At 39.1% G+C, this 17005-nt stretch overlaps 1 pseudogene; it reads left to right on the top strand.

The window, feature by feature from the left end:
* The first annotated feature begins 1481 nt into the window (after nucleotides 1-1481).
* On the top strand, nucleotides 1482-15256 carry LOC130553260 (complement C3-like; annotated as a pseudogene).
* The last annotated feature ends 1749 nt before the right edge of the window (nucleotides 15257-17005 follow it).

Genomic DNA, 17005 nt, shown 5'->3' with positions numbered 1-17005 from the left:
AAACGAGTTAAGATACGCATGGCATTCTCCTGAGCTAGCAACATCACGCATTTACACCAATACAGTATTTTTCTAAATATACAGCTAATAATCTTAAATAACGTAATAGAGTAACTGTAAACTATAGAACCGCTGACTACACCCAGCTGGACCCATGTAAACTTAACAGACTATATGGTGGAATCGGACAACAAATTACTCAATAAACCTGGCAGAGCATACTCATAACAGATATAAGAAGTGTATCTGACACTCAGTAACGATATAATTATGTTAAATTACCTGTGACTGTCCAGGATTTGCAGCTGACGGTTATAGTCAATCTTCAAGTGTATGCCAAGAGTCAACATCCTCTTTGACTGATTGGCTAGAGGAGGAGCTGTCAATCTAAAACTAGTGGACCAATGGTGACGCTAAAGCCCGCCCTAATTACCATAAAACTCGAACTGCAGCATTTGGAAAAGCAAGCGCAGAACGTGGAAAAACAAGCGAGGGAAAAAATAACGTATTCGTAGAAAAAATGAAAATATAAGCAGAAAATATCAGAGAACACAAAAAAATGAGTAAAACAACCAAGGAAAACATTATTTGTGTGCGATGTGGACAACTTTGTCTTTATGTATTAATTTTGTGCAATATAATTTAAATGTGTTTAAAGTTAAAAGCAAGCACAGAACGTGGAAAAACAAGCGAGGGAAAAAATAACGTATGCGTAGAAAAAATGAAAATATAAGCAGACAATATAATTTAAAATGTGTTTAAAGTTCTGACTCAAGGTTTAAATTTTTTTTAATACTTTTGGCATTATTCTGATCCCATACTATTACTGTTTAATTAATCATACTTTAGTCAAATTTGTACAGCACCAATATTTATAATAATATTAGTCCCAAGCCAAGACTTTAAACAGAAAACGTGTGTCTATAAGTTCTGTATAATTTATATTTTGAACTCATTTTGTATTTACGTATAAATGGAACACTACATGGCCCAGTTTGCATTATAACAAAATCATGTTGAGCAAAATGCATTTGCCATGGAGTACTGCGAAATACATGGAGAATTTACTGATCAATAATACTCCTGACCCCTAAAAGATCAACACATCAGCTGTCAATATATCAAAGGTTGAATTTACACAACGGGGCATTTACTGGAAATCTGAACTGGATTTGAGTTAACTCTTCACTTTCCCATGAGATGTTTAGACAAAGATGCTCAAAGATGACTTCTTTGTGTTTATTATAAAGTTGTTTTATAACTATGTGCATTATAAAATGCACTATACAAATTAAACTAACTTGACTTTTAAATAAAACGTTATTCAACTGTGCGTTTAAACCTCTTATATTATGATAATCGTATGTCCCAAATTCAGAAATTCCAGATCCTCCCCTTCTCGAATGTGTTACCTAATCATATGGGAAGAGGGCTGTCAGAAAAAGAGAGAGAGAGAGGGGGGCGCTGTGGTCATAGTGAGGTTGAGTATAAATTCGATGGGCAGTAGGTTACAGACGCTCACAACTGACAGTCAGGATGAATGTGCACCTGCTGTGGTCGACTGTTGTTCTTCTCTCTTCACCTCTCCTCACATCATGTGACCCGCTGTGAGTATTCAAAACACTCTCAACTCATAGATTATAGATTATATTTAAAACAATGTGATTTTATCTTCTCAGATTCGTTCTGTCTGCTCCTAACTTGCTGAGGGTGGGTTCCTCAGAGAACGTGTTCGTGGAGGCTCAGGATTATAATGGAGGAGACGTGAAAGTGAGGATCGTGGTGAAGAACCACCCGCGCAAAAATGTGGAAATCGTTTCTGAATCGGTGACCCTGACAGCAGCCAACAATTACCAGCTGGTTGCAAAGATGAAGGTGACGCAAATGTGAAGAACCAGTGTGATTCTTTTGTTTCCAGCGACTCGTTTCAAAATGATTTCTCCTTCGTTCAAAATATGAACATGACTGTGTGATTGGATCTCTGAAAAATGTGTTTTTTGTTGGTGTTTAGATTCCCGATGATAAAAACTACTTCATCGACGATCCTCTGGAGAAGCAGTATGTGTATTTACAGGCTGAATTTCCTTCTAAAACCCTGGAGAAAGTGGTCATGGTGTCATTCCAGTCGGGATATATATTTGTACAGACAGACAAACCCATCTACACACCTGCTAGCACAGGTGAGATCGGTTTTGATCCTTCTGCACGACTGAAGTCAACTAAATACAGTGGATAATGATGAATCTCTCAATCCTGTTTGTAGTTCAGTACCGGGTTTTCTCTCTGACTCCAAACCTGCATCCACACAGTCAGTCTGGAGTCTCAGTGGATATCATGGTACACGCTTCAATAAGAGCACGCTGTTGTTCTACACACAAATACATCACATTTCATCAGTATCTCATGAGACTTCTTCAATGTTTTTTAAAGAATCCACAAGGCATCACGGTTGCAACAGAGAAGGTTTTTCCAACGCAAGGGATGAAGTCTGGAAAGTACAAAATTCCTGAGGTTGCCAGGTGTGTTGATATTAAAATCCTATTCATCCCGAACTTCATTTTTAACTGTCTACGGTATCTACATCAGGACACCGGATATGTATGTACATGAAAATAGCCCCTCACTTCATCACTGTATATAGCAGTGGATGTGAAATCAGTTTTTATTTAAACTCTATTCATGGTCTGACGTTTGTTTTAATGTTATCAAATCCGACATGTTTATGCTTTAAGTCCTGGGATCTGGAAGGTGGTCACACGGTACGCAAACACCCCACAGAAGACGTTCTCTTCAGACTTTGAGGTCAAAGAATACGGTGAGACGTGTGTCAACAAAACCATTGTGTTGTGCAATATGGAGATAACTCTGAAACCCAAAGTATGTGTTTATCTGTTTGTTTTGGTTTGCAGTGCTTCCAACTTTTGAAGTCACATTAAGCCCCAGCAGGTCGTTCTTCTATGTTGGCGATGAGCGTCTAACAGTCGACATTACTGCCGAGTAAGAGGAATTATTTTTACCTTTACATTTATACATTTGGCGCATGCTTTTATCCAAAGCGACTTGCAATAGCTGGGAAAACAATAAAGCTTTATTCCGTTCTAAAAGCTACAAAATACTGCAGTATGAGCAAGCAAAACTCTTTCAAGCTGACGTTTCTGCTTTTTTGATCTGTGAGCTTTTGTATAGCAACAACCCAGCTAATAAAAATATGTTCTAAGAACATTTTGCTAACATTCCCATTAAAGTCCCAGTGAAATTAAAAATGACAATTCTTATTTTTTCTTGAAATATTGCAGCGTTTATAGTAAATAGCTTATCAATGTGGGTGATTTTCTTTTTAAAATTCATGTACCCTCATAATCTTCAGTTAAAATCTAAAAATGCTCTTCCGCCCTGTAATGACTATCCATCTCAAATGACGTAAACTAGAGGGCTTGGGCAGAGCATCCATTAACTCCTCCCCTTCAACTGTCAGTCTGCTGCCAGTTTCATTTCAAAATGCAACGACTGTTTTTACACAATCAATTCGCAGGGAAAAACGCAAACCACGCCCACTAATTTTCTCCTTTGAAATTCCTTTTCACTAGGAAATGTGTCAGAATATGGTAAAAGTAAAAACGATTGCCACTTCCGGTTCATGGGGACTTTAAGCTAAGAAAACGTTATTTCTGAATGGTTTTAAAGGAGTAGTTCACCTTCAAATTGAAAATTCTGTCATCATTTACTCACCCTCTTGTCATTTCAAACCTGTATGACTCCCTTCCTTCCGCAGAACACAAAAGAAGATATTTTGAAGAAAGTTGTTAACATCCCCCCATTCACTTGCACTGGTTACCAATATTTTTCAAAATATCGTCTTTTGTGTTCTGCAGAAGTCATACAGGATTGAAATGACAAGAGGGGGTTAAATGATGACACAATTTTCATTTAGAAAGTGAACTACTCCTGTAAGCGTTCCTACAACCATGGAAGAGTAACATTTTTAGGACGATTACCAATAACTTATAATGTTAATTAAATGTTTTTTAATGTTTCTGCAAGAACATTTTTTATTTTTAAGAGAACCTTTAAGGAACGTTCCAAGTTAGCTGTAAATATGCTAATGACATTTATATTTTACATTACAATTATACATTTAGCAGAAGCTTTTAACCAAAGCAACTTTCAAACAAGGACACATCTCAATTATTTCATGAAGTAACTGCACAGTATGCATTTTCGAGCAGATAAGCTACATGTGCATCAAGTAGCACCTAATACTTTTTTTTCCATTGAAAATTGTTTTCAATTTCACTGTATCAACCTTGACAACATTGTTTCACCAACCCAGGCATTTAATATGCTGTGAATGATGAGGAAAAGCTTACTTCAGTCATTAAACATGTTTTAGGTATCTGTTTGGGAAGAAGGTTGAGGGACAAGCGTTTGTGGTGTTTGGTGTGATGGATGGTGAGAGTAAAACAAGTATCTCCGCCTCTCTACAAAGAGTCCCGGTGAGCTTTACACAACAAACCTGATCCTAAAACACATTCATATCAGATACAAGCACACGTTATACACATACTGATAATGCTCTCTGTCTGATCTATAAACAGATAGCTGTATGAAAGTGTTCAGCAGAACTGACCAGGGACATGATCACTCAGACCTTTCCAAACATCTACTAGCTGGTTGGGAAATCAATCTTTGTTTCGGTCAGCGTTTTAACAGAGACCGGTGAGGTCAACACACTCTGTTTATCTGTTGTTTATTAAGTTTACGTGTATGTGTCTATATACTGTTGACATAATGATGTGTGTGTGTTTCAGGCAGTGAAATGGTGGAAGCACATAAGAGAGGCATTCAGATTGTGACGTCACCGTACACCATCCACTTCAAGAGGACACCTCAATTCTTCAAACCTGGAATGCCCTTTGACGTCTCGGTATAAATCTAAATGGGTTAAACTGTGAAGACCTTGATTATAAATCTGTGAAGTTACATGTCAGTTATTGTTATTTGTTCATTTTTTATTTTCCTGTCTTCAAAAAGGTTTACGTGACAAATCCTGACCAGACGCCTGCTAAAAATGTGCCAGTGGAGGTCAACCCTGGAGGGATCAAAGGTCAAACAAAAGCCAATGGCATTGCAAAGGTCACCGTCAATTCTCAGGGAGATTCTACATCCCTGCAGATCACCGTAAGACCTGTTTGCCATTGCTGATCTGGGATGTTCCATTAAAATGGAAAAGAAGTGCAACTGTTGATAGGTATTTATGTCAGGGATATCCATGGCTAGCCGTGCATTAAAATCCTTTAATGCTCGGCTAGCCGTGGATTATCCCGCTTATACCATGGTCGTTTTCCAAGTTATAGCTGTTATTGATGTTTACAGTGTCATTTTTGACCAGACAGATGAATATACAGGTTATTTTTGTCAGTTAATTTCAAACATAGATCAAACTGACTGTCACACCTTTTAATGCACACCTTCCAGCCAATCAGAATCCAGTATTCAAACAGACTATGGTATAAATCTGTATATATACACACACACTCATACAGTTTTTATATCTTTTCAGGCAAAGACCATAGATCCACAATTACAAAATGAACAGCAGGCAGTGAAGACGATGACAGCTCAGGGGTACAAACCCAAAAGCAACTCCCAAAACTACCTGCACGTTGGCATTGATGCTGCCGAGCTCGAGATCGGTGATCAAATGAAAGTCAATCTGAACACAGGGAAGAGTCCAGGAGCCAAAGATCAAGATTACACCTACATGGTGAGAGAAGTTAATGACAATCGTCTGTATAAGTTACAAGACTTTTAACAAGATAATGGCAGACAATGACCACTGCTTCTGGGTTTGATCACACAATTTTTACAGATCAGTTTTACTACTTTTGCAGTTCTGAGGTCAGTACAGACCCTGTCAAATTCAACTTTTGTATACTTATAATTATAATAAATCCTAATTCCAACACCATACAGTGAGAGCCCGAAGGCTTTTAATAGTTCACAAGCATACAGTGACTTAATCATTTGATATAGGTTGGCAAAACAAAGTAACCGGTCAAGTAAAAAAACACATTTTGTTCGAATGAGTCATTTATTACAATAAATATAAATGACAGAATTAGCTTTCTGTTTGACACTGAATGAACACTCAAGTGTCTTGTTATTCATTTGTCTGTTATTTTCAGATCATCAGTAAGGGGCAGATCGTGATGGTGGACAGGTATAAGAGAAGAGGACAGGCTTTAGTCACTCTCTCTCTACCTGTGAGCAAAGACATGGTGCCGTCTTTCCGCTTCGTGGCGTATTATCACGTGGGATCAAATGAGGTGGTGTCCGACTCCGTCTGGGTTGATGTGAAGGACACGTGTACGGGAGCAGTAAGTAAAGCATCACAAGAAATAATCAGCACAAAACATTCAATCCAACAATATTGACTATCATTACCGTAACGGGTTGTTTTCCACAATTATAAAATGTTACATCTTCTATTTTGTAGAAACATATACTTCTTCATATACTATGTCTAGTTATGTAAAAACGTGCTTAGGCATCATGGCTACCATAGTTATTGTGATTTTTAGGCTGTTATGGTAATGACATTTTAAAGATCTTGTTCTAAAAAAATAGTTAAAGTTTGAAATTAATACTTTTAAACATGTCAGACCTTGTAATTATGAGTTCTTTTGGCCACGGTAATCGCATAGTGAAAGTGATATTGTGACAGCACAAGTAATAAATGACTTGAGATATTGTTGTGGTTTAGGGCTCTTGAATGGACCATAAAGTTATTGCTGACATGACATCACATTATCATATTCAACCCGTCTGTTTTTTCTCTCATTCAACAGCTCAGTCTTGAGGTAAAGAACAAGGCCAACACTTATAATCCGGGTGATGAGTTCAGCTTGAAAATAACTGGAGATCCCGGAGCTAAAGTTGGGCTGGTGGTGGTTGACAAGGCTGTGCATGTCCTCAACAAGAACAGACTCACACAGTCGAAGGTGACGCATCTTCATCATAAAACAAACATCGGTCTACAAAAGATCAAACATAGTGTTTTTTCTTCTATAACTTTGATAACTGGTTTGCTGTCTGTAGGTCTGGGACGTGATCGAGAAACATGACACAGGTTGTACAGCGGGCAGTGGAAGAGACAGTATGGAGGTTTTCTATGACGCTGGTCTGATGTTTGAGTCCAGCACCGCTGGAGGAACCAACACCAGAACAAGTACTTTATGTTTCAGTTCTTTGAAAACGTATAAGTTGTGTGTGTAATATTATGAGTCTATTTTGGTGATCGCTGTAGGTTGCAGGAACTTTTCTTAGCCCGCCATAATTGTGTGTTGGTGTGGCTTGTCCGTGTCCCTGTTGTTTATTGAGTTCTTCTGTATTGTTACAAAATGTCAATATGTTATTTTTATTTGATTCTCCTCTAGTGCCTGAGTGTCCTGCCCCGCCACAGAGAAGACGGAGAGCTGATACTATTATGCAGGTCACCACTAGACTGGGTGAGGAGTGAAAGTGATTTTTATAAATCTGAATGAATCTTTTCCTAAATCTATCTTTTTGGCCATCAATGTGTTTATTCTTCTACTCTTCTCATTGCTCTCCTGTTGTGTCGTCAGCTGATAAATACTCTGGCGATATGAAGAAGTGCTGTGTCGATGGAATGAGAGAAAATAAACTTGGCTACACCTGTAAGCGAAGAGCCACGTACATTGAAGACGGACAGGAATGTGTCGCGGCCTTCTTAGACTGCTGTAACGTGATGACATCCAACAGAGATCAGGCTGATCAAGAGGCAGAGATGGTTCTGGCTCGCAGTGAGTGTTGTTAGCTGCTTACCATCCTTCTTGACCTTCTGATTGATGACGTATTTCATTAGCTTATGTTAACGGATGACATATTCCCTCACACTTTTGACCCGTTTACGTAGGTGACGATGACGATGACTACCCACAGTCTGACGAGATTGTGTCACGGACACAGTTCCCTGAGAGCTGGCTTTGGGAGGAGGTGACGGTTCCTCAATGCAAAGATAAAACCTGGTAAGCAGGAGCCTGACCTGTTGGACAAAAGAGTTTATCTGTGTGTAAAATGACTCATCATTTTCTCAAATGCCAGCGTACTATCAAAAGACAAAATCTACCTGAAGGAATCCATCACAACCTGGCAAATCTTAGCCATCAGCTTGTCAAACACAAACGGTGAGTTGAAGGTCTTAAATTTATATTATGAACACAAGCAGAAGCTTTCTGTAGCTATATTACATTCTTCGCATCTGTCTTCTTTCCCAAAGGTATCTGTGTGGTAGATCCTCTGGAGATGGTTGTTTTCAAGAATTTTTTCATCGACCTCAAGATGCCGTACTCGGCCGTTCGCAACGAGCAGCTGGAAATCAAAGCCATCATTCACAATTACACCCCAAGGAAGACAAAGGTAATTCTGTCTGCTGAACGTCTTTCTGGCGTTTTTACATCTGCCACTTTCTCTTCAATCTCTTTGTCTTCCAAAGCATTTAATGAGGGTTAATTTTGTCTTCTATAAACAACTGCTACTTTGTTCGCTCCAGAGATTTCTAAGAGATGTCCACCGTCTCATTCTCAACAGGTGCGTGTGGAGTTTATGGAGACGCAACACATTTGCAGCGCTGCCAGTAATAAGCGTAAATACCGAACAATTGTAGAAGTCGACGGCTTTTCTACCAGATCTGTTCCATACGTGATCATTCCCATGGAGTTGGGCGAACATCAGATTGAGGTGAAGGCTGCGTCGGCTGATTTTATCACCCCTGATGGAGTGAAGAAGACCCTGAAAGTGGTGGTAAGTCTGTTTGATCATTCTGGCCATTCTAGCATTTTTAGCACTTGTGGATCATATTTTTGTACTTTGATTATAAATAAATGTGGATTCAGACTAAGTCGCATTTGATTAAAAATTCTGAAAAAGACGGCAGGTCGATAACTCCATTATTTTCTTTCTCCTTCAGTCCGAAGGTGTCCTAGTAGAGTTGATGGCGAAAAATGTGGAGCTTAATCCGGCAAATAAGGGTGAGATTCATTTTTAACGAGCACAACATAAAGTTGGTCATCAAAATCATAGTCATACCAAAAGGAAAGTTGGGTTACATCGCAGTATAATGTCCCACAACAAAACATGAACACCAAATATGCAATTAAATGTTCTCCGTATGATCAAACCGTGCTTCAACTTTTCCATCCGGTTTGTCTCTTTTTCTTTATCTTATTTGGAGCAGGTGGAGAACAACTTGAAGTTATAAGAACTTCCGCTCCAGCTGATCAGGTTCCAGACACACCTGCCAGCACTCTCATCTCGATAACCGGTAATGATGAAATGAAGTAAACTGATGTCGTCTTTATGAACAGTTATTATTTCATCAGATTGTTTCTTATGCTGTTTAAAGAGTGGGGAGAATCCATATACAGTATCTAATAGCATCCATACATTTCTCAATCTTCATAACACATTTGTACTGTAAACTGAATTGAGTTCTCCAAGTTATATTGTTGTCATGACTTCAGGTGAGGAGACGGCTCAAACGGTCGAGCAGGCCATCAGTGGAAATTTCATGGGTCGACTCATTTACCAGCCCAGCGGGTGTGGAGAGCAAGTAATGATCCACATGACTCTACCTCTCATTGCCACTCATTATCTGGACAGCACCAATCAGTGGGAGGCTGTCGGCATGGACCGTCGAACTGAAGCCATCAACCATATAACCACAGGTCAGCGGACACCAACAGATTAAAAGAACTCTGTAAACGTGTTTACACTTGAATCTAATTTTTAGGTAAATGTTTCACCCTCCTGTATTAAGGTTATCAAAGGCAGCTGGCCTACCGTAAATCTGACGGGTCCTACGCCGCCTGGGTTCATATAAAGAGCAGCACCTGGTAAAATTTTAAGTTTTAAAGAAAAATTCTGTACAGCTTTCCTGTAATACTTCTTTAATACCGTTTTTACTGTACATGTTTTGCTTTATTCATTCTGTTAAAGGTTGACGGCATACGTGGCTAAAATCTTTGCTATGGCCAGTAACCTCGTTGCTGTAGAAGAAAATGTGCTCTGCAGCGCAGTCAAGTGGCTGGTGCTCAACAAACAACTGCCAGACGGATCTTTTAAAGAGGATGCAGCTGTATTTCATGGAGAGATGGTTGTAAGTTACACTTTGCCATGATCTATTGTACTGCATGTCGATGAGGACGAACTAAACTTACTGCCACGAATGAGTTTTTCCTCCTGTGCTTGCCTCCAAGTTGTGACTAACTCATTATATAACAACCTGATGTGTTTGTGATAGTCAGTTTTTTCTTTGATTCAGGGTGATGTTCGGGGCAAAGATTCCGAAGCTTCTCTGACTGCGTTTGTTCTAATCGCCATGCAAGAAGGCAGCGAAATCTGTGCCAAATCAGTTGGTGTAAGCTCAGTTCTTTCACCGTATTGTTTTTTGAGAGTTTTATTTTGTTTTGCCACTGCTTATATTTTCATCTATTAATATTTAAATCTAATTACAGAGTCTTCATGAAAGTATGAAAAAGGCTGTTGGCTTTTTGGAAGGTAAACTTCAGAAACTGACCAATCCTTACGCTGTCGCTATGACGTCCTACGCCATGGCCAACGTGGAGAAACTCAATAATGATGTGTTGATGAAGCACTCCACTAAACAGGAAGGTCAGCAGTGTTTAATTGTATCTTTTTGATAACCTCTCAGCTTCTAAACAGATTTATTTAGTGAGAAAATAAAGAACCGCAGTGAACATTTTAAAGAATTAAAGCACCTGGTTGAAGTAAATCTGTCATGTTATCGCGAAGTCAGTCTTTCAACCACAACCATAATTCAGTCTTTCAACCACAACCATCATTTTTTGTGTCTTTTAACATTATATTTACTTCAGGAAAAGTTACCAAGGGCCTCAGTGTGAGAACTACTACCCGTAGCTCTTGTTATGATATAGTCAGGCAAAGAACAGCTTGAGCGTGACTTTATGCTTGTCAACTATGAGTTCCAGGCCAGCATCTACAAAAATGGTTATTGTTTTATATTAAACGACTGAAACTTCCATTAACAATTCAAAATCGCCACGTTAAGAGTGCCTGGGCTGCTCCGTTTATATGCAGTATTGACGTAACGTTACCCTGCGTTCCATTCCTATGCCCTACTCCCTTCGAAGAGTAAAGATCTTGATGTGTCAACTGTAGAGGGAACAAGGCAATTGCCCGTTTACAATTCACTTGGCAAAAGAAGCTATGAAAGAAGCTCCTTCATTTGGAGCGACGTATGGTGTGCCCTTCGGAAGAGCCCTTCGGAGGCGATACATCCCGTTCGGAACGCGAGAGCGAATCGAAAGCCCATGTGTGTGCGTGCGCGCGCGTGTGTTGTGTTCCTACCTGCGTTTGTCTTGCCTCTCGTCAGATTTATGTTCTCAGCTGAAAGTAGTTTTGCATTTTCTCAAACGATGTAGCATTTTTAGAGGCGGAACTTTTGTTTTTTGGAGCAAATGTGTGTGTGCGCGCGCAGAGCGCCGACGGTGCTCGAGAAATCAACCGACGCTTCGACTTCAAAACCTTAATTTCCGGCGAAATCTCAACGTTAGTTCGGCTGTACATACGACAAGACTCAGACCCGCTTCGGATAAACCTCTCTTCTACTCCGTTTTATTCCGTTAATACTGCTCATGAACTCCAGTCAGAACCGTAGCGAACACGGGCTCGCGGAGGGATACACATACACAACGGGTGAAGACTTTCGCCGTTATGTTGCATAGCAACGTTCTGCTGCAGTATCATATCAGGGACATAACTGCAGGGCAGGCAGAAGAAGAACTGCTGTGGTCATTATAATGATAGCTCATATATAAAGTTTCAGTATTCTATGCTCTTAGCATATTTATTATGTGGTAACCAAAAAATAAATACAAACAATAAAAATTTGAAATCGCCCTTTATTGTAAAAACAGTCAAGCCATAGAAGACGTTGACGTCTTCAGCTAGGACGGCCGCTCAGATCTTACAAGAGTGAAAATAAACTGAGGAATGTGAAAAAATGAAATTAAAGCTTTTCTTCTAGTTTCTGAGTTGCAGTATCAGCAGTATAAAGAATGGGCAACGCATTCCTGTACATTTTTTGTCTTTTAAACAGCTGGAACAGCTTGGATGGTCCCGGGAAAACATTATCATTCTCTAGAGGCCACAGCCTATGCCGTGCTGGCCCTCGTGAAAGTAAAAGAATACGTCAAAGCAGGAGAAGCCGTGCACTGGCTGGCCAGACAACAATCTCACTATGGCGGTTCTGGCACAACACAGGTAAACTTGCATTCTGTCATTGGGTTACAAAACGTTAACATTCAAACGAAAGCTGCTTTTTAAGGAGTCAAAATGATATCGTGAAAAGAGTGATTGTGAAATTAGAACATTTTATACATCCTTTACTTGCCTGTCTGTCGTAGGCGACCATCATGGTGTTCCAGGCGGTGGCTGCATACCGCACGCAGGTGAAGAAAGAGCAAAACTTCAATCTGGACGTGGAAGTGTCCGTGTTCGGAAGAAGCAAACCAATCAGATGGGGTTTCAGAAAGGATAACATGCACGTTACACGCTCGGACAAGGTGAGAAGTCATTCAGACATCAGTCGGTCCGAGCACGGCTTGTCCGTACACAGTTACTGATGTGATTATTCTGATATCAAATGAAATATGTGCGTGTCACTCAACAGATTGATCTCAATAAGAACTTTAACGTGACGGCTAAAGGAACTGGAACAGCCACTCTCTCAGTGAGTAAACATGGACAGTCATCACAATCATGTTTATGTACGGAAAGTGTGTGACACGAGTGTTACCTGGGTCTGTTTTCAGGTGCTCATGCTTTATTTTGCCAAGCCTGCGGTGAAGATTTCTGACTGTAAACACTTTGAGCTGGACCTTAAATTTGAACGAGAAAGTGCCGGTAAGATTGAGTCTTGTTTTTGGTGTTGAACGGAAACCATGAAATTTGTACTTTTATGCACCTCATCATTTTCATTTTAATTGCTTAGTGAGTTATCCAGGGGCTGAAGAAAGTTACAAGCTCACTATGGACTTCTTGTAAGTTTACAAAACAATCAATACATTTTGTGAAGCTGTACAGGGGTTGGACAAAACACCCATTGTTAAGACAAACACTGGTCCAACGCCTCATTAATAAAGAGATATCACTCATTTCCCTGGTGTTTCCATTATTTTGTCCAACCCCTGCATTTGGTCTGTATGTAATAAACTGCTATTATTAATTGATTTATCTCAACAGCTACAAAAGTGAAACAAGAGACGCCACCATGAGTATTCTGGATGTGGGTTTACTGACGGGGTTTAAAGTGGATGAAAGAGATCTCTCAGAGGTACTAGCCCGTTTTAGAATCGAAACGTTGTGAGTTTCGTGCGCATGAAATGTCTCATAATGTAAATCATTGTAAACTGAAGAAGAATCTAAGATAGCACGTAGAAATGAGCCATGTTTGACTGTGTCGTGTACTGACTTCTTACATGGTTTTGCTACCACAGTTGACCATGGGCAGAGACAGAGCCATTCAGAAATTTGAGATGGACAAGGAGCTCTCGGAGCGAGGGTCCCTCATCCTCTACGTCAATAAGGTATTTCACCCTATTTTTTCAGACTTCGTTTGGTTTTCATGCTTGATACCAGGATGCCAAGTTACCAAGTTGAATTTGCGAATGACCGTCAGATGTAATAAAGTGATGTTTCTGAATGACGCGATCGTCTGCCTCGATAGGTTTCTCATGCAGAAAGAGATAGAATCGCCTTCAGAATGCACAAGGTCAATTAAGTGGGTTTGCTTCAACCTGCTGCAGTCACCGTTTATGAATATTATTCACCAGGTGAGATATTAACACACACACACACAGTGTTCTCTACGTTCTCTTGATTTAACTCTTGTGTTTCTCAGACGCACGCTGCACGAAGTACTACCACCCTGATAAGGAGGACGGCGCTCTGAGCAGATTATGTCATGGAGATGTGTGTCAGTGTGCTGAAGGTACAGTCACTCAGAAACACTTCAGGGTCTACTGTAGTTACAATGAGCTGTTTTTAATTCCCGCTTTATATTGTACATCTTGATGCAGAAAACTGCAGTTTCCAGAACAAAAACAAAGTCAGCGACGACGTTCGTCTGGATAAGGCTTGTGAAGCCGGCATGGATTATGGTAAACAAATTAAATTGTGTGTTTGTATTCCTTTTCGGCTGTTGTGCAGATGCAAGAAAACCTTTGACCTGAACTTGTTTCATACATTTTACAGCTCTGGTGTTGATAATGACGTAACATGTATGTTTCACAGTTTATAAAGTCAAAGTGGTGGATATGAATTTGTCAAAACACTCGGACATCTATAATATGAAGGTGGAGGAGGTCCTAAAGGAAGGTACGTCTGTGTCTTTGCGGAGCATACTGCATGATTTGAAAAGTGGTTGATTTCTTGATTAAACGATTTGTCTCCGCTGTACTGTCCTGCAGGCACCGATGATGCTGTGGAGGGAAAGGTGAGGGAGTTTCTGGCTCATCCCAATTGCAGAACAGCTTTAGGAATCGAAAAAGACAAGTCATACCTCATCATGGGCAAAGCCACTGACCTGCCAAATCTCGAAGCGAGGTAGGAGGTTTATGTGGTTCATGTTCTTTGTTGCTTTAAGTGGAAGTGATTATTGTGCTTTGCAGTCTCACCACGTCACTGTGTGTTGGGCCTTGTGTTACGCTTGTTGTTTTTAGACTGCAGTACATCTTGGGTGAGCAGACGTGGATCGAGTACTGGCCCACAAGAGAGGAGAGCCAAACTCCAGAACACAGGGACAGATATGCCGGCCTCTCTACACTCAGAAACAAGCTCGTGAAAGAGGGATGCTCTACATAATTAATGTATTAAAGTGACTTCAACATCTTGCGTACTCAAAATATATAACGTTGATGTTGGGCGAAAACTTGGATCGTCACGTTCTCCACATTTGATCATTTTTTGTTCTTTTCTTTTAATTTTTCTGAATCTTTACTAATACTTCATGTTTGTCTGTGGGTGTTACAAATGCCTAACCAATGAAACGTATTAAAAGAGCTTTTCAACTCACACAGTGTTTAATTAATAAAAAAGAACAAAGTAGCGAATTTGCAGATATGAGGTTCAGCGACAGAATTTTTGAGGATATTGTTTAAATTGTCACAAAACTTTACTTTGTTTTAATTGCATAATAAAGGTTTGTTTAATAGAATCATTATGTCACTGTTTGATATGCATTGACATGCAAAAGTATTCAGGCCATTACATTGCTTTTTCTGAAGTACAAATAATTATAATGAATGAGACGTTGTTTATGTCAGGACATTTCCAGGATAAATAATCTATAAAATTATTATTCAGGTTATAAGGATTTTAAACGGGCAATAAAGGAAAAAAATTAACTCCAAAGAAAGATATAAGAAAACCAAAGAAGATATATTGTCTAGAGAGAATAGTAATACAAAACAAAAATTATATTGCAGCAATAAAATCAAACACACTGCCACCCCCCCGTTAACAACATTTGTTAATCAAATATCGTTCACTATAGGTAGAGCAGAACATTTGTGTCAAAAATATAACATGATTCTTATGTTGACATGGGGGTTGACTCATCAACAGGGTATCTGTCGATGCATCCTGTTAATTTAAATTAAAACAGAAAAGATTAAATGATCTTTGCAGCAGATTTAACTCAAATTTAAATGGATGGAGTAATTGGAACATGGCCTTTCCTTGGGTGCACATATAATGATTTAAATATATGTTCTGTATTTGATTTTCATTTACTTTGGACTCATCCTCAGTGCTTCAAGTGGGATAAAAGGTTCCGGTACTCTACGTGCACGGTGCCATATGTAAATTTTTACCACATATGAAATTCCTAGAACAAAAAAAAAACAGTATTTGGACTGCTGGTACAACATATTTATTTACTGAAGGAACCATTTGCCAAACAACTGATTTAGTAATGTTTAATACAAATTTGACCAAAGAATATAGTCATTTTACTACCTGTGACAATAGTTCTGAAGCATTGAATTCTTCTGTTAATTAAATCCATCAGCACATGAAATATCAACGAACGTGTCAATTTATGTAAAATGAATACGCACTTCTATCTTAAATTCAAAGGGTGCGTCTTATTACTGGTTCTTAGACAAACATTTTTAAGTTGGTTTTATTCACACAATTACACAACGCATACTATTAAAATGGAAACAAATACACCAATTAATTTCCTATAAATACACTCTTGTATCTCAATTTCAAAGGATGTGTGTTAATACTTGCTCCTAGAAGAACATTTCAATGCGGGTATTATTTACGTAATTATAAGACAAAAAAAAACTATTGAAATGAAACAATTGAGGAAAAATCTTAGTTGGTTTTACTAAATGTGAATGAAATACACAAAATCTTACATGTCAACCTCAAAGGGAGTGTATTTTTACTTGTTCATAGAACAACATTTCCATGTACCTTTTACTCTCATATGTTAATCAGGACATCCGCTTTTGAGTTGTATTTAATCCTGTTAACATATATCCTTTAAACATCCAGCATTTTATCTCAACTTCAAAGGGTGTGTCCTGTCCTGTTACTAGTTCATAGAACAACACTTAGATATTGTCTGGATTTGCAGAACAAATCCAGACAAGAAAAATTGAAAAATTGATGTCTTATGCTGCTATAGCGCACTCCGTGCCACTAGCAAGCGGATGAATGCGAAAGGCAGTCTGAGCGAGGGGTGTTTCTCCTGGAATGTTTAGACATTGGTTTGCCAGTCAAAGTGAATCCCGGGACCTTCTTTGCATGTTGTGCACATGCTATTGAAATGTGCATTGAAAAATAAAAATACTCTTTTATCTCAACTTTAGAGGGTGTGTCTTGTTACTGGTTCCTATAACAACATTAAGATGCCGATTTTATTCATAAA

The sequence above is a fragment of the Triplophysa rosa genome, linkage group LG4 (genome assembly GCF_024868665.1).
Source record: "Triplophysa rosa linkage group LG4, Trosa_1v2, whole genome shotgun sequence".
NCBI classification, from domain to species: domain Eukaryota; kingdom Metazoa; phylum Chordata; class Actinopteri; order Cypriniformes; family Nemacheilidae; genus Triplophysa; species Triplophysa rosa.
This window is presented reverse-complemented; position numbering and strand designations above follow the sequence as displayed.